The sequence below is a fragment of the Micrasema longulum genome, unplaced genomic scaffold, assembly GCF_059751315.1.
Source record: "Micrasema longulum isolate JH-2025_06_02 unplaced genomic scaffold, ASM5975131v1 h1tg000411l, whole genome shotgun sequence".
NCBI classification, from domain to species: Eukaryota; Metazoa; Arthropoda; class Insecta; order Trichoptera; family Brachycentridae; genus Micrasema; species Micrasema longulum.
In genome coordinates, this window is record NW_028277611.1 from 934545 (window position 1) to 958990 (window position 24446).

A 24446-nucleotide genomic window follows, 5' to 3' on the forward strand; every position below is an offset into this window, starting at 1 on the left:
CGAGTTATAAACAACGAACCAGTTAGTGATTACTAGATACATCTACCATAGTATATCTATGCCAGTTCGCTTTAAAATCAGGCTGAATACATTATAATAATTACCCGTATTCATTTCAGTAATGTGACAAATTTTCCAAATGTATTTTTATGCATCCCACACAATCATGTAATGAATTGTTGGTACTTCAAAGAAATTAATTTGAATTAGACTGTTGTAATTTGGTATTAACGGTTTTCCTCCTGGTTATTTTTTTGTATTGAAAATGTTTTTTTTTAATGAGTAAGCCATCGAAATGTATATTTGTGTGGTTTTATAAAACAATAGTTAACATATTACTGTTGTAAGATAGAGAATATATTTGAATTTTGATACTTTTTTAACCAGTCAAGCGATGCCTTATATGTTAATAAAATAATGAGGCATAAAACTCACATTTAGAAAATGTAAATTAAGTTGGAGTAGAATAGGGCTGGAACCTCTGATCTCTGGCCTGTAAGTACGCTACACTTGCCACGTGACCACAACTAGATCTGGCCTTTAATGTCTGTCCTTATATTGATTTCCATTGACTTAAAAAATTCTTTTATGTTAATGGATCGTGAGTTTCTTCATGGTTTTATGTTTAAAATATATTATGTCGGTAATTTTTTAAAAATAAAATATTTGATTTTTGTCTTCTATTCAATCTGCTATGCAAAAATAAAGTGGTTTTTTTTTGTAAGTCTATCTATTTTTATTTGTTTATCCATACTATTATTATAAATGCGAAAGTGAGTTTTTTTTTGTTTGCGTTTCCTTCTCGTCACAACGTAGCATCCGATTAAAGTGGTTTTTTGAATAGGTACATATAAAAAGTATCATTTACTATTTTTCATCACGAATAAAAATTTCAAGGGCTCGAGAAAATTCTCAGTGTAAAAATGAATTATTCTTTCACGTCACAACAGAGCAACTGACTAAATTGTTTTTTTAAATAGAAACATGTACTTTTTACCCCGAAAAATAATGTTCTTCTTTGAATTCTCTGAACGATGATTTCTTGTAGAAAAATAAATTATCACTTAACAGAATAACGATGCAACGTCACCATATACTACTTTTACTTATTTGATACAGGCTTCTTTTAATCTCGAAAAAATATATAATTTTATAGGGAAAATTCATATTGGTTAGCGACAAAATTAATCTAATTAATTTACTAATTCCTCCCTTATACCACACAAGTCAAGTAGCGAGTAAATGCTAGCACAAAACTTATATAACACAAATAATTACATGTTGAAAATACTGAAATGCTCCGGGTCAGCGTTTAGTATAACCGTTTAAATTGTACTATTATTATACCTTTACAATTTCACACGATCCAAGAAAAAAATGTTTTTGATATGAAGAATTTAATTTATTTTTCGTTTCACTGGAATAACCTTTCCGGTACGCAATCTTATTTCTTTCTCCGAGACGAAAATGTTTTTGTGTCGCCGTAAAAGAGCGCCGTGTCGCCGTAATTGCGGAGCGCCGTTTTGGCCAATTGTCGCCCCCGTGTTATGACATTAATTCGGACCAATGTCATTGTATCGCCGTTTGGCATGTCCTATGACGACTATGTCTGCGTATTGTGTCGACATTCTACAAAACTACCCCAAAGAAGATTAAATTCCTTATTTTTTCTCACTTCAGTTTGTGATGATTAAGATTATCGAAATTCTATCTCAGATTTGGTTCAGCCAACAAATAGTTTACAACACGTTATTCATACGAGGTTTGTTTGGGTTTGGAGAGTCTGATTGTCAAATTTAAAAAAATATATTTAGTTATACATGCCCTTTAGGTATGCTAAACTTTCAGTTGTATTTACTATTTACTTTGTCTGAGGCAGCCGCTTAGGTTATACTCATAGAATTAAGAATAGACTAGAAGGAGCGTAGAATCATATTTGAATACATTGGACTGTGGCCAATAATTCCCCCACTATGCCTCACTTTTGCCGCGCCATTTCCACTGTTAAAGATGAAACGAACCTCGTTCCAGCTGCGCTGCATTGCGTGGCACTCCTTACAAAATGTTGTCGCCTTTACCGAGGCTGTAGCGCTTTTTGATCTCAAATGAAACGTACGCCACTGGTATGCGGAGTACATAGAAAATTAATTGTAACATCAATCTATCAAACTATGGACTCACAGCCTATGACAGTCAATTTAATATGTCCAATGTTTATGAAAGGATGATTAATAATATCCTCAATAAACACAACCAAAATTTGCCCCAACATCAAATTTGAATTTTCCAATGGCTATAATTATAAAAATGATTCACTTATCTTTCTGTTCTAGAATAATTGTTCATCTCAATAAGTCTTCATTACAACACATAAAAATTACCAGTGTTAATGTGCACTGTGCTGATAAAAATTACAATGCTGGACGAACAAATGAAATATGTAAAATGTCCATTATGCGGGTATTAAAAAATGTCAACCAGTCACCACATGATTTACTATGAACAATGAACAGTCGTCTTGGTACTAATTGTACTAACTTTTTATAATTTCTTTGTAGACCACGTCAGCCATCGTCAAAATGACGAATGACGGCGCAGCATAATCTAAAAGCATTATCTGACGCCAACAATTTAATTAAAATTGCGATTTTCAATCTGAATCACTTATTAATTGCGACCTTTCAAGCAGTTAATTGAACGCGGGCATTATTTATACGTTAATAAACCGATGAGTAATTAAACCGTTTGATTGAAATTTATTTATTGTCATCGCGATCTTCTTTTGTTTGTGCTGAAATTTTAAAAAGAGTGAACATGTTTTGTTTTTAATTTTATTTAGGAAAAGTAAACATTCCAAAAGTGAGTGTCACATGAACAAAGCTTGAAAAAATTTAAAAAAACTTATTTTCAACAACATTGCTTATTTCGATGTATGAAATTTAAGGCATATTTTACAAATGATAAAATGCTTTTTGAATAAATTGTGTGGTTTTTTCTTTATTTTTGAATAAAAGGTGAGACTTAAATATATATCCATTATATACTATTTGATATCAAACCTTTTTTATAAAATTTGGACAAATAAGTGATGTTGTTTTTTTTTATGGTAGTTAGGGTGGGTGGAAAATTAATTGGACATGCTATAGTAATTGGACACTCTAAATACAATTGTCAAAAATTAGTTAAGACAATACGTTCATTTAAATTAGATAAAAAAATGCTTCAAATATAACATTTATAAGATATTTTTTTACATATTAAAATTGGCCCTGCACTATGTAGCTTTATAATGGAATAAAAAAGTTAAAAATGTATATTAAGTGGAGATAAATTTTTACGTTTGCTTATTATTGACAATAAGATTTAGAGTGACCAATTATTATAGCATGCCCAATTACTATAGCAGTCACCCTCACCTATAATCACCTTAAGGACACATCTGCTTTAATTTTGCTGTCACTATTACTGCTAATTGGGGAATATTTTTATTATTTATCAATACTCTTAATGCAACTTATATTTTATTACTTTTGCACAGTGTTGTACAATTTGTAAAAATCGGCTGCGGCTGTTAATAAAAAAATAAAATAAAACATTAAAAAAATACAGTGTTATTTAATTAAGGGTAAAATTAACATTTTTTCGTATTCAAAAACTCATTTTCTGTTATTATCGTATTTAGGTCTAATTTAAATTTTTTATTCGATAACGTAAATTATCATAAAAACATTTTGGCGATATTTCTTCATTTTTAAACACACGTCCAGGATTCTGGTTTTATTTTACCAATAGAACTGTTTTACCAGCGTATAAGTGGTTAATATTGTAACGCATAATTGAATAACTTAAATGGCGCCATTTTTGTAATATAACACATCAAGTTGGCTTTACAAAACTCATTCTATGCAACATTTAATTAAATTAAACTATGAAAAAAAAAATGGCAAAACAATTTATTTTGTCATCAAATGCGTAAGATTTACTCAAATGACGTATCAAACTGAGAATTTGAGTAGCGGGAATTACAATTCATTGTTTGAAAATATATACATAAATTTGAAACGTAATATTCAGAAACCCCTAAGTCAACAGAATGTGTTCTACAAAAAAAAATCTTTTCACCAACTTTTTTGTTGTGTAAAAGCGTCTACTTTGTATTACGATTTCAAAAAAAAGAATGAACATTATACTTTTCATGAAAATTTAGAAGGTCAGAGAAATTTTTTATTTTCAAAAAAATTAAAGTGGCTTGACATGTGGCATTCAGTTAATGATTAATGAGGTTTCTGAACATAAAAGTTCATAAATATTAAGATAAAATTCTCTTTCATGTTCACAACGCTAAAGCGTATTGTTTAAATAATGGTAATGTGCGAATTCATACTTTATTGAAAATGTACATTTTATGATAAAAGTACTGTATCCACGACATAACCTAACATGCCAATGTATTTTTACCTACCTAATACAAACTAAAAGCTTTAAAAAAACATTAGATACAATTTTTTCGACAAAATTTCTTCTAGTAATTAGTCTAATTATATATATTTTTTATTTTTATTATTATTTTTTTATTTATTTACAATTTTAAAAAACCCGTCAGGGTTACATTAGAAATTTAATATTGTCTAGTCATTTTATGTCTCGTCTAGTTTAGTTAGTTCAGTCATCATGTGCTTTTTCAGATTTATTTTAAATTTGTCTCCAGTAAAAATTTTCAAGTAGTAAGGTAGGTCGTTGTAGTGTTTAAGTCCATTATGTAGTATTTTTGACTGTCCTGTGTTTGTCTTTGCTTTTTCAATATGATAGTGTTGTTGTTGTCTGGTGTTGTATTTGTGTATGTCAGCATTTTTGACTAATATTATGTCGTCGTCTTGTATGTTTCCCAGTGTTATTTTGTGCACAATTTTTAAGGTCTCAATTTTAGTAAAGTAGTTTATGTCAAACTGGTGTGTTTTGATGTACAGTTTAGTCGTAGAGGTCAGGTAGGGTAGATTGTATGTTAGTTTAAGAATTATATTTTGCTGTCGTTGTATTCTTGTTATGTCTGCCTTGTTACCAGTTCCCCAAAAGGCGATCATGTAACTCAATTTACTGTTGACATAGGCTTTGTACATCTTATAAAACATTGCACCATACGTGCCTGGTATGTAAATTAAATAATCAGTAAAAAAGGTCAAGACATCGTGGTCAAGTATCTATGAACTTACAGTGAAAGCATCCACCCTTTTCCCGAAATCGTTCATTAAGATTTACATATTTCTTCAGTTTCGCATATTAATTATCAACAGTTTTAACAAATTCAGCAATACCATACTGTTTCTTTACTATCAAACCGCCAAAATAACAAAACATGGAAACTTTAAAATCTTTCATTTTACTTCTCACTGCAGTATTGTCAATTTGTGATTAATCGAATACGCATGGTCAGTACAATCACCTTTTTCTAATTTCCCAGTATAACAGTGAAGGAATACAATACAAGTTCCCAATTGAGACCGCGGCCGTACGCTCTAGATTTCGCTTGCGAAATAAAGAAAGAAGAACGTAGAAATACGAGTACAATCCATGACCTTAAATATTTTCGTCCTTTCGATTTCATAGTTTTATATTAGTATCCTCTGTATTATGAGAGACAAATTTCAGAGAAGTAAAAGAACCGCAGTTAATGCAAACGCGGGAACAAGTCATCTAATAAAATTGACCTTTTGAATACGTGCCATAATTAATTGTGTAGAACAGACTGTGTTGAATCAGATAATAGAGAACTATCACATTCTACGAATACCGATTAAAATATATAAAATGGATTTAAAATAATAAATTTTATTTTCAAAATCAATATGGATATTGTGTAGAAATGTTTTTATATATAAATGTAAAAAATAAATTTAATAAAAATACGTTGCTATAAAAACGCGATAAGTTTGGTTTTAATTGTTGTGACGTCGAGGTTTGTAATAATTTTCAATGACAGGGAACAAATAAACATAAATCGTGACGTATAGGGGCGTGGTTAATGAAATGACAGTTTTTGCGGAAATTCAAAATTACAACTTTAAAAATATTTTTTATGCTACTGTGAATTAGCAAAAACATTTTTTTACTGAACAGTATTTTATAAACCTTTATTACTTCAAAAATATAGAATAACGTGATATTTCCCTATTACAAAATTATTTAAAAGAAAGATTACTTACTGTAAAACCTATATATTATCTCGCTGTGAAACTAAAATTGCTAATGTTTTTACTACTCAATTTTCATCGTCAGGTTTTAGTGGAAAAATCAACGCAATCAACAATCCACTGCCCAATTTTTCTAATTTTCACGAAACATTTATATTTGTGTATGTTAATTTATAAGAAAAATAATGTTTATCTTATTTTTATCTTCATGTTTTCAGTATGAAGACAATATGCTACATCTGGCATAAAAAGTAAAAAAATACAGGAATATAAGGCAACAAGAAACATTGTTTTTTTTATTTTTATGGAATGATGAATGTTGTGTAAACAATTATTACTTCAAAACTTAAAATAAATTCAAATAAATCACGATTTGAACCTTAGCTAAATTATACTTTTGACAGTACACTTGTAACCGACGTTTTGTTTCAAATTATAAATAACAATTTTACCCTTGGGGCGATTTTTTAAATAAATGAAAAAGGTTAATTTTATGTTTACAAAACATTACATACACTAGTTGTCATGTGATAAAAATGTTTGAAATCACTTTTATGCTTTGACTTTTGGGATACAGCAGATCGTCTACATCGGGCAGTATAGGGTTAAGTCTAAAAGTAGATTTTTACTTTTAAGTACTATTAATAAAGAATATTATTTGTAAGTATCATATTTGTAACCAACACGACATTTAATTGCATACATGAATACCCCCTAATATGATGATCAATGAATGTTTATAAAACGACAGTTTTATTATGTTTCAATTGTTTTTTATTGATCAGTAAATTTTTTATGTGTATTTGTTTGAGCAAAGTACATGGCGGCCTTAATTTGATGAAAGTTATTAGTTTATTAAATGTCATGTATTCAAACAGAGAAATAATATCATATCTATCAAAGTTAATGTAAATTGATATGTTACGTTCGATGACTTATAATTAAATATGTATTTATTTTATAATTCATTTATAAATGCATTTTATACACGTATAAGAGCGGGTATAAGGCAATTGAAGACTTATTATATATTATTATAATAATTGAAGCCATTGAAAAGTAGATTAAAAGTAGAATAATAAGGTTGGGTTGTGGTCCTGTGGCTAGTGTCTCAGACTAACGGACCAAAGGTCTGTGGTTCGAATCCCACTCTACCCCAACTTGATTCCATTTTCTAATAGTGAGTTCTTTACAATGCGTTTAAAAAGACTCTCAAAATTAAATATTTGGTAAATCATAAAAACGCAAATATTTCTTTTATTAAAAAAAAAAAAGATGAAAGCAAGTCATAAAGTTGCAGAAACCCGATTTTGAGAGCAAACGTGTTATTTTATCAATAATTGTATTTGTGTTCAAAACTTTAATCCCAGATATCTATGCTTTTTGTTTTTGCCACATAACACATTTATCGATTCATGGCTTCAATTTCTTCATACCCACCGAAACCATTCAGCTTGAGAAAATAAGAAGTACAGTATGGACACATTAACAGAGAATCTCATAATTCTGTACAAAAATTGAAACAAAAATAAACTAATAATCTTCTTTATACTATAAAGAGGGGTGAAGGGGTGGGAAGAAAATAAAAAGGAGAAAGGAAAATCTCAAACATTTAGATAGTGCCGTTTCAATCTTGATTTAAATGTGAGTAAAGAAGGGGTGGGGGCGTTAATGACATTAGTGGGTATATTATTCCACAATCGAGCGGCTACTTTGTGAGATTATACAAAATATTGGGAAAACAAGACTTGCTGCGCAAAGAAAATGGCGTTTCAATTTGTGAGTAATTGCAGGTAAACGGCTTTACACTCGAACGGTATTTAACTGCGATCAGACGTGATGCTCCGTAGAGATATGCAGTCGTGTTTGACGAAAAAGTAGTTTAATTGGACTTCAACTCCGATATATTTCACTCGTAAATATAATCCAATTTTCTGAATCATAAGTTATGTATTGAACCCTTTCAGCGCAGATGTTCATTAAAATAAACACGTATTAAAAAAAATAATTCCTCAGTGCCTACCGAAATTCAAAAGCGGCGAGATTATTTTTTAATTACTGGAGCCCTTAACGTACGTATCTGTTTTTTTTTGTTGTATACATCGGCAATCAACATTACATAGAAAAGTTTGTTTTTTAACTTTGACAGCTGGCTTCTGGCTGGTTAATTTGTTTTGAAGCAAATTTATGTCGTCGTTATAGGTTATGTAAGGCAATTTTTTAAATATATTTTATTTAAGTTAAATTATTTCGCTTAGATAAAAATATATAGGGTTTTTACATGCTTTATTTTTTAAATATTTTCAAACGTGTGCATCCACTGACAAAAGGATTTATTTAAGACAAGGTCAACAAAAAAAAATGTTCTTTTCCATTATTATTGTTTTATATTATTTTTTACAAGCGGAATTGTACGGAGCTGCTTTTCACAAGTACGCTTTTTTTTCATTGTATATACATATTTATAGTTAACTATTATTAGCCTATGATTTTGGATTATTTGTAAATATTGTATTTTTTAACAAAAGCTGTTGTTTTCTTTTATTATAAGATAAATAACACGTTAAAAATTTTTCCCGTTGATAAATAGTTTGAGACTCACTGTTTCTAAAAAAAAAGACTTGAAATAATTTCTAGAGTATAAAAAATAAAGAAAAACATTACAAATATCAAAAATTTTCACATAATTTCTTTATTACACACAGGATAAAAATTATTTTTTATATTAATAGGAATCAACTAAGGTCTGAAAGAATTAAGCATTAAATTTCGACAGCTGCCAGCTAGTTTTATTTCTACTGTTACGACTTAGACTGAAATCAATACGAACCAAGGACATAAACATTGTAATGTTATTTAAAGTTACTATTAGGTCTAAAGATATTATGAACTTACTTAATAAATCATAAATAAATAAAATATATTAGGTACCTTTAACTATTGCTTATAAAAATGATTTCAAGTGTCTCGTGATTCGCCAGCTTATTTTTTTATGTGAATGCAAATTATCATCTAAGGATTCGTTCGCGGTGTCGTTAAAGGTTTTGCCGCGACCAATATTTGTGTACTTTCGAGGTGCAAAAACCATATAAATAACATATTATCTAAAATGATGATTAGATTGTCTGTTTTGTTCACTACCAAAAATAGTTTATTGCAAGCAGAGAAAGGTTTTTAAAGTGAAGCCGTAAAGCTCTGCGCGTAGGGGTCTAAATTTAGGCTTGTGTGGGGATGGCGCGCACTCAGTTTAGTTGTATTTCTGTAACGAGTTAGTCAATTTCAGTGATCAAGGTGTTTTTTTTATTATTATCTAGTCATTTGTTCTAATGATTTCGAAGAAAAAATGTTTTGCATAGCGTAATTTTCTTGCTTCGGTTTCAAATTTCTTTATGACAAACAAAACAAAAGAATCTCCCAATAAATAAAAATTCGACGGGAGTATTAAGAATATTTCCATTGAGGGTGACGAAATATTTGATATGTTGTTTTTGTCTTTGTGGACCCCATGTGCCCCAACTGAGAAGCAGACATGGAATCATGAATGATGATGTCTTGGATGAACTTAGTATTGGAATAACGTGTCTTATTATTATAGGTCATTGCTTACCTATATTTATCAATGTAACTTGCTGTTTATCTGTGCCAGTTAGCGTTGTTAACCATGGGTATATGAAATGTATGTACAAATGTAACAATAATTTAATGTATAACAAACGTCCACATTGTTTCCAGCTTAAGTAATAATTAAATGTTTTTACTTACAAGAAATAAATATTGTTTTACAAAGGTAAAACGTTTTTCAATTACCCATTGTCCAAGATTGTTTGCTTTTGCGGTTTGCAGGTTACCTAAGGTTATGTTTATGACTAATTCTTGCTCCTGTGAAGTAAAAACTATAAATTTTGCACTATTAATGATTGTACGAGTATATATACCTCAATGGATTTCATTGGTTTTTTCCGAAAGTCAATTTTTTGTCAAGTAAATTTGAGTAATCACACATACAAGTTTTTCGAACTTTTGTTTACTTGTTTTTCATTCTTTATCACGATCATAACTGCGTCGAAAGTAATACTTTAATGTCAAATACATTATTTTATGCGCTTTTTATAACAGTGTATTTCATTTAAATTTGTATCAAATTTTACAATCTTTGTACAAGTTCTGATTTTCGTCAAAGATTCAAGAGAGTTTAATTAATCAAACCGCATGTTTTTAAAATTAAAACAAAACTAATCATATGTTTTCTGTTTTTGTTACAGGTATGGAATTAGATTTTCAAAACGATACAGTCTACCCCTGCGAAAAATACAAAGGTTAGTTAAGCCTTGTTGGACTACGAAGATAACTTTTGAGATAAAAAAGTATGCAATCTTTTACTGATTTGATGCAAAATAATGAAGAAAAATACATAATTGACTAAATTGTTGTCTTTTTTTGTGTACTTTTGTTCTCGCCATTTGGAATAAACGGTCATAGCCTTTTTAAACACTTACGAATCTATGTCAGAATGTATTCTCCTTCATTGGCGGCCTCCGTGGTGTAGTGGTCAAGACGCTTGACTCACGCACGGAAGGTTCCGGGTTCGATTCCCGGTGAGAACACAAAAATTAAAATGTTATTTTTCTCAAGCCTGGTTGTTCTGTAATGTAATTCACCACTGTAATTGGGCATCCTGGCCTGTTGTGGTGCAAAAAAAAAAAAAATGAAATGAAATTATATTAAAACCAATTTATTTATTTATTTAATACTTCATATAAATACACAATATGTATAATGTATACATATAAGGGCATATTGCCTTAACGCAATTTCTTCCTACCTACCCAAACCGTTCAGTTTGAGAAAATTAGAAGTGCATCGATATTCTTAGAAATTAAACTGACCTTAAAATTTTATACAAAATTAAAAACTAACTTAAGAATATAAAAATAACATTATACTATGAAGAAAAGAGGGGAAGTGTGAAGGAAAGAAGAAGGAGAAAGGAACGACTTAAAAATTTATAAAGTGACATTTCAATCTTGATTTAAATGTAAATCTCAGACGTTAGTAAGTTGATTATTCCACAATCAAGCAGCTACAACTGTGAAAGAGGTGGCAAATAAATTATAGCGGTGAAAAGGTATTAAAAGGGTTCTCTAGTTACTAGAATGAAGAGATAGCTCGTGTTGTGATAGAGGTTGGAAGAGCTCTCTCAGATAAACAGGCGAGGTGGGATTATTTCAAATATTGTGAAGAAGTGATAGAATGTGAATGTTTTGTCTATCCCTGATACTGAACCAGTGTATTGCGTGCGATATTCGGTTATGAGGTCGAATTTGCAAAGGTTTAAGAAATTACGTATACAAACATTCTGCAATTGTTCCAACTTATCAAGCGACTTCAGAGTTAGCATCTGGATAACATTCATCTGCATAATCAAGAAGTGGAAGCAGTAAGCTCTGGACTAATGTTTGCTTAACATTAGTTGGCGAGACATTCTTAAATCTTTTAAGTGAGTGCAAACTGCTATAAAGTTTACGACTAACTTTGTTAACCTGATTGCGCCACCCTAAATGCTTATGTCTGATAATACCTAAGTTTTTGACTGAAGTCGTGAAAGGAATTTCTGTGCCATCTATTTTGAAAAGAGGAAGTGTGGGAAATGTCACTTTTGAATGCATTTTTTTACTACCAATAAGTTTGATTTGGGATTTTGTTAGGTTCATGAGAAGTGCATTTTTTTTGTCCATGAAGAGATATGCTCGACTGCAAGTGACATTACTTTATGTCAAATTATTCAATAATTTATATTATCTTCACCGTACACTGCGCAAATATCGCGAGCAACTTTTGTGGTGTTAAAAACGATCATTTTCGTCTACTTTGCATTCCATTTTGTAGGCTTGTAATCAAATAAAATAATAAATTTAGCGTCAAAACAACCACGGTATATTGTAAAAAAATATAAATATCTTGTGAATGATCTATAATATTTGCCATTTTTGTTAACTTTATGCTATATTTTAAAAATTTCAATTTCAGTCACTGTATACCTCACTGCCGCGCAATTCCTAAACTGCTCTAACTCAAAAAAATCCACTTTCGAGAAAAACGCAAAAAACTTAATCTGTTTTACATTTCTTCATAAGGCCATGATGATAACAATCAATAATTGAAGTTAGTTATGCAAAAAACCGCCAGCCATAGAAACTAAGGTACTAACACTTTTATGAAAAGAGTGAATAATCAAATCTACACAACAGTTCAAATGTTTTTGACTTTGACAAATGATAAACAATGAATACATGAGCTTTTTTTTCATATAACAAACAAGAATCTTATGTTAACATATTACAATAGTGATAAAGAACATTTAAGAGAAGGTAATATATAAGTCTAGGCATCTACAGGGCTTATGACCTGTCAATGGCTGGTTTAAGTGGCCACTTTACACACTGTGTAACATTCACCATTCTGCCTATATTTGAACATCTATATTCCTTCAATTCTTTCATCTGTTGATGTTTGTGAAGTTAAAGAGCTGAAACCTTTATCTATATTATTGTATATATACTATATTATTGTGCTCATTTTTAAATTTGAAAAAAACGGACAAAACCTAAGTTAACATGTTAATACATGGTAGGGATAGTGGATAGGAAAATCTATGTATGAGGTTTCTCGCCTTTATACCCCGGTGACGTAGGCACACGTGAACACGTCACGTTGATGTAAGTCTCTAGACACGGGTAACGCTATTACGTTGGTACTATCTACTGGGTACATCCCGCCAGGTGTATTGCCCTTTAACTCACTCGTCCCCCGCTTTATTATTCTGTTTTATTAGTAAAGCTCGCTTCACTCGGTTCCGAAATAAAAATAACTTACATTATCCGAATGCTGTAAAAACCACTATTACTTTTTGTAGTTTTCTTCCCTAAACTTAAATAATTCCTATCGCGTAGTTCAATTTTTTGCCTGAAACGGTTATGATTTTTTCTAAAACACTTAAATGTGCACGTACCATGCGTGCGTGCGTCATATTGCCTTTATGCAATTATACTTTTACCTTGTACTTTTTTGTACAAATATAAATTGTATATTAAGTTTCAAATAAATATTATGATCACCATGCGCGGTCCGTTCATACAACGCATGAAACCATTGGTTCACCTAAATGAAGAGAAATAATCTATTTAAAATGGCATGTTTAAGAAATTAATTATCAGTTTTAATACCTTACATTTAGATTACCTACCGTCAATAAATAATGTAATATTTTCTTTATTAATAATCTCGATTAGTTGCGGAAGAGTTTGACAATAGCCTAACAAAAAAATGTATAAAAAGCAGCGTAACCCCCAAACACAACTATTTGTCAGCGCTGTCATGCGCGTACTAATCGGCATGTATTTACTACTGGCATCTCGAGGAAAGAACGATCGCGATGGAAGAAAATTCGAAAAAATAATAGCCTCGGTAAATCTATTGTTATATTGCTCGCATATTCTAGGTATTGTAGATTGTTTAAAGTAGTTTGTTGACGCGTTTTTAGTGTAAAACAGAAGATTTTGTCTAGTCGGCCTAGATGGCACACGGAATGGAAGTCTTTCAAGTAGGTTAGGAGAATCCATTTTATTATTTATTAATTTGAATAATAATAACTGGTCTAACATTATTTTTTGATTTTTTGAGAGAGTTTATTCCATGGTACTGCATACTTTCTTTTATTTTATTAATCTTATTTAAAATATAAAATATGTCATATGCGATAACTATGGAGAACGAAAAACCTAAATGACATAATCTGACTACAACACAAACAGCAATTATTTTTTTTATTTTACAACAACAGCAAAATAAAAAAAATTAAGTCATTGTTATTATTATGGATAACTTATATAGCGCTTTCGTAATATAATACATCAAGGGCGCTTTACATAGTGATTCTATAGATAAATAAATTTAATTGAAGCTTTTAAATTTGTAATTTAATTAAAACAAATTATTTTGCTTTCACATGCTACGGATTTATTCAAATGATTTAAAGAACAAGTGGGTTTTAAGTTTTTTCCGCAACATCAGCTCACTTTCACAGCCTCGCACCTCTGCTGGGAAAGAATTCCATGCCATAGGGCCTGCGACCGTAAATGCGCGTTCACTAAATTTAGTGCGCTGTTTGAGTAGAGATAAAATAACGTTTCCCCTCGCCGTAGACGTATCTGATCTAAGCGTGAGACGCCTGTCAGCTAGTTCATCTGGAATGCATAGTTCCCTTACATGTTCCTAAGCAAAGTTGTTCAGTGATTTATACATAAGCCAATAGAGTTTGTATTCGATCCTCTGTGGAAAACGTAGCCCGTGTGATTTCCGATGTAGTGGAGTGATATGACTGAACTTAGAGATTTCGAAAATAAATCTCGCTGCAGCATTCAATACAAACGGTAAGCGAGTCATTTTGTTCATTGGTAGACCTGTAAATATTTGTATTTGATCTCTGTTATCTGACGCCAAATAAAGAACCCTTCTTACTGAACTTCTAAATTTGTTGCAACAGGGATGGTTAAAATTTCAGAAAAAGAAATGTGGATGTCTAGGCATTTACAGGAATTACGACCTGTCATTGGCTCGTTTAAGTGGCCACTTTGCACACTGTGTAAAGTAACAATGTTTAAACATCCACATTTCTACAACTCTTCCATCTGTGGACTGTTATGAAGTATAAGAGCTGAAACATTTATAGTGTGGGTGAAATTTTACACTTGCACCTATTGCTTCGACAAATGAGCGCTTTCACCCTCTTATAATATTCCTATTGTTATTATTACAATGTTATTTCTACAAGAATCGTTAGAAAAAAACTTAAATTGAACCAATATTTTCGGTGTTTTATTATTCGGTTACATGTCGAATATTTTCAGTTTACTGTTTAGCAGTATTTTTTGTCACCCGCTTTTAAAAATAAAAAATAAACATTCGGTAATTTTTTCGTGATTCCAAAGTGTTTATCAAATTCTAAGCCTAAGTATGCTCGCTTCGTATTTTGTGTAAGTTTCATGTCCACAAGTATGTAGTAGGTTGTTGGTAGCTAGGTTGTAATATTATGGCTCTGTACTGAAATTCTCCCTGAGGCTTCAGCGCGAAGGTTCTCGAAAATTTTCAACAGCGGATTTCTGCATTGCAAAACCTACTCATGTAAATATACAGAGCGGAATAAAACATTACACTACTATTTATGGGTATGTTTATTTTGCGGTATTTGTTATATTTTTCCTAAGAGGTAGGGGAAAATAAAATAGAAGCACAATAAAATGGATATTTCTAATACAAAGTATTTACTAAGGGGATGTTTCAAAATGATTTTAAATGTTTTCTTCGACACGGGACCTCAGTGAGGGAACATTATTTTCAGTAAAAAAAATGTAAATTTATAAATATATGAATTTTTGTAAAAGCATCGAACTTTTAAGTAAAGTTTTATTCGTTTTTATATATCACAACAGAAATAAAAAATATGTTATAAAGAGAATAGAGAAATCTAGGCATTTACAGGGCTTATAATATATCATTGACTGATTTAAGTGGCTACTTTACACACTGTGCAACACTGTAAAGCCAATGTCAAATCTAAAATATGTTGTATTATTTTATTTTATTTTATTAGGGAAATCAACAGTTCTACATACATATTTTTAGTAAACAAACAGGTATAGTGTATAAACTCAGAACTAATAACAGATATCCACATAGTATACAAAGTTAGTAAAGAAAATATATTACATATCAGATAAATACATACAATTTTTATATTTAAAAATGTTATTTTCATGTACTCAATAATTAATAATATAATAAAAATTTTTAAAATATTAATTTTAAGAACATTAAGTTACTGTAAATTGGGCGGGATAAGGACAAAAATGCTTGAAGAGAGGATAAGGAGGGGAGGGGAGATGTACATATTTATTATTATAATGTCTACTAAGTTACATAATACATTTTTAGTGTAAATTTTAAATCTGACAGAGTGATGTTGGTGTAATCTATATTTTTAAATTTTGTATTGTTCATTGAAAAAGTCCTACGAAAAAAAGCATTTTTAACATACGATGTTTTACTTATTGGTACGTGAAACAGGTGGTACCGTCTACAAATCCTGGCTGGCACATGTATTGTTATTAAATCAAGCAGCTCTGTACAGTCAACCATTCCTGTCATAATTTTGTAAAGCAGTAGTTGGTCCGCACACACTCTGCGGTATTATATGCAACAATTATGGGGAACAGTAAGCCAAAATGACATGAGCAGACTACAATGAAGTCAAAATAAAATATTTCAGCTAGTATATGACCTCTTTTATCTAATACCAACTAAAGAACCCAAAAAAAAATAAAATTAATCGTTTGTCAGATGACAGAAAAGACCATTTGTATTTGTTTCTGTTTTTCATTTTACAAAATGTAAATAAATATTTTGGTAAATACATGTAGAAAAAAAAAACACCATCATTTAGAATGGTAATTTGTTATTTAAAAGTAACACTTAAATATTTTAGTTTGTGGATCTTGAAACAGATTCTTATTTCAACTCTCCTAAATATTTTTGAAAATTACTGATGGTCCCTTCTGTCATTTGATTTCCCAAATATAAATGAACTTTTTCGACCCGAATCCTTGAAATTTATTCATAAGTCAGTCACTAAAATCATTGTAGACAATGAACTTAAACTTGAAAAAAAGAGTAATAAACATGGACATAATACAACAATATCAAAACAATGGACGAGAGAAGGACAATCAAGACTAAAAAACCAGGGACTGAAATTATACAATAAACTACCAGACAAAACTGAACAAAAGACTCGGACAAACTTTTCAAAATGAGCAAAAAATATTTTTATCAATGTATTTTTTTTTGTAAAATGAATGTTATAATCCGGAAGGGTTCCTCTTCTTCGTTTTTTAATAAATCCATTTCAAATTTAAAAAAATGAATTCACCATTCCATCTATGTTTGAACATTTATATTCCTTCAACTTTTCCACCTGTTGATCTTTGTGAAGTTCAAAAGCTTAAACCTGTAATTCTTATAGAAATCAACCAATGACAGAGTGTTTTAATATGTTTCCGGTCACCGGGAAACCGACTCACCAATCACGACAATAAGAGAACTTGAGAGGACGTAGTAATTTAAAAATCACAAAACTTTGAATAGTCATTGCGCTGATAATACGAGTACGATACATAAAAATAATATTGGTTTTGCTTTGTTTGACAGTCCATTAAATTTTTTTTTTTGATCACTGAATTTCATTGTCGTACGTTTGTTTGTAAAGTTATAATAATTATTTATATGTATGCATGTTTTATTTAATCTAATTGAGTTCTTGCTTACTTAAATAAAGGATTACACCAGAGATGAAGAACATTTAAGAGAAGGTAATATGGAAGTATCGGCATCTACAGGGCTTATGACCTGTCAATGGCTGGTTTAAGTAGCCACTTTACACACTGTGTAACATCCAGCATTCTGCCTATATTTGAACATCTATATTCCTTCAATTCTTTCATCTGTTGATGTTTGTGAAGTTAATAAGCCTATACTTCCATATTACCTTCTCTTAAATGTTCTTCATCTCTGTTGTAATATGTTAATATAAACAGCTCCCCAGGGAGTTGAATCCAGTCCTTGTCTACAAAAATTTGGACAAACTCAAAATATTGTTGTTAAATAAAGGAGGTTATTGATATGATGATGATTGACCGAGTAAACTGCTATTTATAGCTGGTGAAATAACAGATTATTGAATGATAACAGATGTTAATTGGAACAATAATAATAATTATTTAACCAGAATCAGATGTAAGTCCAAGTATGATAACTTGATCGAAGGCCACAAAACCTGACTTCTGAATACATAACTACTTAAGTATAATAATCACAGCATAGAACGACCGTATCGGCGGCTTTAGCTATTTTATCTCCCCACTTCCATAACCACCCTACCAATGGTAATGCCAGTTGGAAGAGCAATGTCTTTACTCCGTATCTCTTTGAATAAAGACGAGTTTCATGCCACTGAAAGAAAATTCTGAGGATATTCAACCATTTTTTTCATTGAAATTATTTTGATAATTTTATTCAAAATACGTATGCTTTGAAATATATATTTTTATGTACAAAAGAGAACACTAGAAAATCCATATACCAGTCAGATATTTAGCAATTCTGCAGATAAGTTAATGTCAAATATTTTTTTATATTTTTTTATTTAATAGCATAATTATACATTTTTACAATTTAAAAAAATTTCACTTTTTATATTTTTACTAAAACTAAAATCCCACCAAGCCACTTTTTGTAGCTTGTTGGTGAAGATTATATTTATACTGACTTAATAATATTATTTACATTTATAAAAACAATGAATAACAGATAAAATTTAACAGCCGGAAAGATCAGAATAAACATGTTTATACAAATAATAATATAAAAATTTATTTTTTAAAAACAAGAAAATATATGAAAAATTAAAATATTTACACATAAGCTACTATTCATATACAAACTCTTGATCGAGTAGCCACTCTCTTATTTTGCTCTTGTTAAAATGTGAGTTTAATTAAAGTTCTTTTGGTAATAAATTAAAAATTCTAGGTACCAAATATTTGAGAGTTCTATTTCCATATTTTTTTACATACTTTTGGTACTACCAAGCCATCATTAGACGTGAAGTGAAATATGAAAAATATAATGATTTGTTATAATTTTTACGAACGAAAATTTAATAAATTTATAAATTAGTCCATCGATAGTGGTGCGTTAAAACAATTATTTATATTTATTTTGAAAGATAGAAAATTATTTTGACATTATCAGACCTGAATTGATTCCTTTAAATTGGTATGCAATTTTTTTTGTATCTAGGATGTACTTAAGGAATTTTAACGATTCGAACCCCGTTTTGCAACAACTTGTTAAACATTTTCTGATACGATTATTTACTCTTAAAAAAAATGGACCCAAAATTTTAATATTTGAGAAAGTTATAAAAACGCATTTTTTTATTTAAAAAAATCCGTAATGAAATTAACATCAATATGTTTATCTTTTTTGGGTGATCCCGTGTAAGTTGGATTCATTTCGACGTTTCGGATATCATTGCAGAAGCCATAATCAGGGTAAGTTGAGTGTTTTGTAGAAAAAAATATGTGTTTATGTTTTGGAATTTTTACCGTGGAGCAGTACTGGAAAATGAAGTAGTTTATAAACCGAGCTGCCAAGAATGTGATAAAGTGTACATTGGACAAACAGGGCGCACAGCAAAAAAAATCGATGAATATGAAAGAGCGTGTAAACTGGCACCCCAAATATCGGCAATAGTTGAACATTTTGTAGACACAGGACATCGTTTCGCCTTCGAATCAAATATTTTGCATAAACCTAAAAATTTCAGTACACGAGTAATAAAAGAGGCAATTGAAATACACAAACACCCAAATAACAAAAACCATGGTGACAGGCTGAAATTAAACTCAATATGGTTTCCGGTAATGACACGAAAATGACACGGAATGTGCCTGCTGCCGGCTGCGACATGGTACAAATTACTAGTACATAAACACTTTTTTTTAATGAAACACTCAATTTACCCTAAAGATGGCTCCCGTTATTGTAGTCAAAACGTTAAAATTAATATCCGAAAGTTTGGGGAAAATTATTCCATTTTACCTCCTAGCGAGTTTTAAAAGATCGATATGGAATGCAAATCTGCTCCTAAGTGGAGCATCTGGACATCGCCAGCACTGGCGGCTCCTGACCGAAAACATTGGCAGTGCATTTCGTTACATTTTTTCAACTTGTAACTTGTTTATTAAGTTCAATAATATTATAACAATATGACAGATCTGACATGATAAACGGGCAAAAGTATGACAAATGACAGCCCGCGCATCGGAACTAAGAATGCTAAATTCGCCTAACATTATACGCACGTTATAGAAAACTAAATTCTTACTAATATCATGTCATTACGCATGTTCAAAGTGACATTGCAAACGCACTTCAAACTTCAAATATGCGCATGCGGTGCCAATGCCCGGAATATGTATATTATCTTCTCCCTCTAACGCACGATTCACCAGTATGAAGCGTTGTCTATCTCCCTCAAATGACGATCTTAGGAGAAATTACATATTTCATACAAATTCAGGGTAAAGAATTGTGCAAAACAGAACATGCACAGGGACGATTGCGCATGCGTAGACAAGATGTGAAAACCGTCCGCTAGAGTCGATCTCGCTAGATCTTTTGGCGCTAGTATTGAATATTATGATGTAACGAGTATAATATTGCAACGAATCCCTGTTTTTTTGTAGCTACCTATAACATATTTTTACTATCACTAAAATTACTCACTTGTTTGCACATATTTTTACTTGGCAGTGCATTGCACTTATGCACATACTAAGGAACCGCCTCTGATCGCCAGACGCCTCTAGGAGATCTTATCGCTTGCCAGCACTCTCCTCCTTCCTATCCTGATATACATTTCTAACTTCTGCCCCAATAATTATACATCTTGTCTGTTTTGGTTCGGTTTTGTCAGCTTTTTAGAATAAATGTTGCATAAGAAATGCAATGGTCTTAAAATCCTTTCACATTTAAAAAAAAAAAAAATCTACCTGGTTTAAAACTAAATCTTTACCCCTTATAGAAAAAATAATCTTATTTCACGAACTAATTTTGGTATTTTTATTATGATTTCTTTTTTTATAATGTTTTTTTTTAATAATTTTTTTGTATTCTTTGGAATTTGATTATTTATTACATTTACCTTTTTTTTCTAGATTGTGATTCTATATCATTATAATTTGATCTAATTAATTTTACTATGTATTTTTATTGTTATTTATTGTGGCTTGACACGGGGGCATAGCCTAAAAAGCCTTAATAAGTTCATAAATATTTAATTTTGTAATTTTGAATGAACAAATAAATAAATAAATAAATGAATTTATTCTTGAAAAAATTAACAAACTGGCATAATACAAGAGTTGATTAATCGGCATTTCGTGTTGACCAAGTAAAGATTAGAGTTTTAAAAAAAAGTTTTCTATCTCGATTGAAATATCCATCAATGCTAAAATAATTCATCATTTGTTAGTTTATTTGAGCTCAAATATCTGTTGATCTGATACGACCGTATTACACAGTTGTTGGGTAATTGATACAGATTCAAGTCCGAGCAACTTGATCTGTACCATAAGGTTAATAACAAGGCCGCTAAACCTGACCTAATGTCTATTGTTGCGTATACGTAATCGTTTTATCACGCATAGTTCGAATACTAGCCACAAGCTACCACCCACTAGCCACATTCCACAACCGATAAATAAGTTTTTGGTGGTTATATATAACTGTACGAATGACTTATTGACAATTCCTTTGCCATTTAAATAATAGACTTTCAAAATGAATATAAATATAATGGGAATCAGCTTTTAAGAACGGAAAATAGGCCAGCCGCTGACAGGTTCTGGGTACTATAAATGTCTCGACTTAATATTATTTTTCCCTTTTGTTGCCAAAAAAAAATCAGTCTTGATGAAAAACGCAAAACTCTCTAGGGAGTAGAATGCCTTGTCCACAAGCATTTGCTCAAAATGTTTTTGATTTCATTTATTTATTCATTAATTTCATTAAGACGTATGAAAATAAAAAGTATTTTCAGGCGTTTCCCGGTGCGTGAAATAATTCAACCATATGTAATGTATTCATTTAGATAGTTGTAAAAAAAATTAAACATAGATATTAAAACTAAATACATCAATCTCATCCAATTAAATATGTACTTCACTGTAAATGCCTCAACTATCATATTCCCTTCTCTAAAAGGTTTAACATCCCTGTTATAATTTGTTAATCTTAATAACCCTCCTGGACGTGAAACAGAGCTTTTTTTATTATGTAAGCATTTGGACTAACTCAAAATATTGTATGTATTTATTTCTTCATGTTTATCATAAAAAGTGAAAAATAAATAAAATAGAAATTATATCATGGAGATATTTGAACCGGGTTGTGGTCCCGTTGTAGTATTGTGGACTCACGGGCAAAATGTCCGAGGCTCAAATCCCACTCCATCACAACTGGATTTCCATTTTTCCAACACAGGTTATTTACGACTTTTAGGAAATGGTCTGAAAATTTAAATATTTGTTTAAATAACCGAGAATAATTTGAGAGACTCGAGTTTTTCATTTTTTTGTAAAAAAAAATAATGGAACATAGCTTATCAATGAAACTTCTTGGTTTAGTTTTACTTTTTATTAATTTGACGTTGTAAACAATTCACCAGTCTTGAAGATGTTTACTTAGGTGAAAGCGCTCGTTGGTTAAAATAATAAAAAGTAAAACCTAACCAAGAAGTTTCATCAGTAAGATTATTTATAATTTTATCATCATCATTAACTATGGAGTTTTATTAAGAAATATCAACAAAAAACATCAATATTAATAAAACATTGCGTAATTTAAATTGTAATTTTAAAAAAGTTACAATAATTCATTTTAAAGATAACATCTACACTATAATAAAAAGAGAAAGGGCTAAATTTGGGGAGGAGATAAAGAAGAGAAAGAAAAAACCAAATTATATTAATACATTAATTTAATTATTATTGCCATTAAAAAAATTTCGTCGATTGGAATTCTAAAAATACTTTTACTTTGATACGTCGGATATTATACAATAATCGGCTGTGATTTAAGAACAGATGCTTCACTATCATACCTTTTTTTTGGATTACACGCTTGGCTAGCCGAGCGGAACGTGAACCAATCAAGAAAGGTTGTTTCTATTACGTCACATCGTGTCTAATTTTCAGCTCAATAGATGATTTCAAGATCGCTACGGATAGTAATAAAATATTATTTCAAACGATTAAGGTGGTCCAGTAAGTTTCAGCCTGCTTGCATTGCGCATCGGCAAAAATAGCTCCGTCAAGCGACGGATACGAAAGTTTTAACAAACTTGTGAGACAGTATCTATGGTTGAATAATAAAAAAAAAATTGGTTCGAAGATTAAAATATTTTTACGTGAATCCTATAAAATAGACAACAGTTTTTATTTTTAATGTTTTTCCGTGGAAATGCAGATTTTAAGTTCGACAGTCGGGATGAGAAGAGAGAGCCGAGCTAATGGGTTGGAAATCAACAGAAATACAACCAAACTCATGATCATTTGAATAAAAATATCTCCAACAATAACTGTCTACTAGATCTCAAGGTTTGGAAATCATAAAAGACTTCGTATACCTAGGTTCTCAAATCTTTGCAGAGGATAGATGTGACAAGAAAATATAAACACAAATGATAGGGTTGTGGTCCTGTGGCTTGTGTCTCAGATTCACGGACCAAAGGTCTGTGGTTTAAATCCCACTGTACCCCAACTTGATTTCATTTTCTAATAGTGAGTTATTTACAACTCGTTGAAAATGGCCCTCAAAGTTAAATATTTGGGTAAATCATAAGAACGCAAATATTTATTTTTTCTTTGAAAAAAAAAAAAAAAATGCAACAGCAAAAAACGCGCTTACAAAACTTAACAAAACATGTAAAGATCGGGAAATTTCCACCCTAATTTTCCCAATATTTTTCTACGTCACCGAAACCTAGACAGTAAAATTCCGTGACCGTACAAGAATTGACGCTTTTGAAATGTGCTATTGGTGTCATACGTTGAAGATTCCATGGACCGCAAAAAAAACAAACCATTCAACTTTTAAACTACTCGACATTTCTTAATGACTAATTACGGTGTGCAGTTTTTTTTAAGAAAAAAACATATTTTTACTGTATTCTGTGTTATGATAGTTTTAAGTCATTATTTTTGTGTACGGTTTTTTATGTAAATTGTTTGTAAATAGCTGAGAAGTGGGGACGACGCGTTAGTCTCTGTCCATACATCATTTTCTCCCCTCCTTAATCTGTATTTGTATTTCTCAGGAATATTTTTCCTCTATGCGCAGCTAACAGAGAGTTCTCCAGCACTCTATAACAGGTGCGGGTGGATGGTGGGCTTAAGAATCCCCCCCAATGGTATGCAGTCGGCGGGTTTTGAGTTTCTTTTATCATATTCCCAGACGAGAGTTATGTTACTTAACAAAAAAACATTGCAGCAAGAAATGCTCCTGGCAAAGGAAGCGGAGGAAGATCTTGTAAGACCAAGTAAGGGAGGTGACCGGGGAACCTTTACGAGGCGGTGCGTG

General features: G+C 30.8%; 1 protein-coding gene across 6 annotated transcripts in view; it reads left to right on the forward strand.

Annotated features, from left to right (window-relative positions):
* The window catches only part of Pgant9 (polypeptide N-acetylgalactosaminyltransferase 9), a 647455-nt gene that overhangs the window by 286057 nt on the left and 336952 nt on the right, over nucleotides 1–24446 (forward strand). The window contains exon 1 of one of the 6 annotated variants that reach the window (XM_088226147.1): nucleotides 10451–10504. The exons of the other annotated variants lie outside the window; for them this stretch is intronic. The gene's annotated coding sequence lies outside the window, so the exon portion shown is untranslated. Of the gene's footprint in view, nucleotides 1–10450; nucleotides 10505–24446 lie in introns of those variants that run through there. 6 annotated transcript variants of the gene reach the window in all.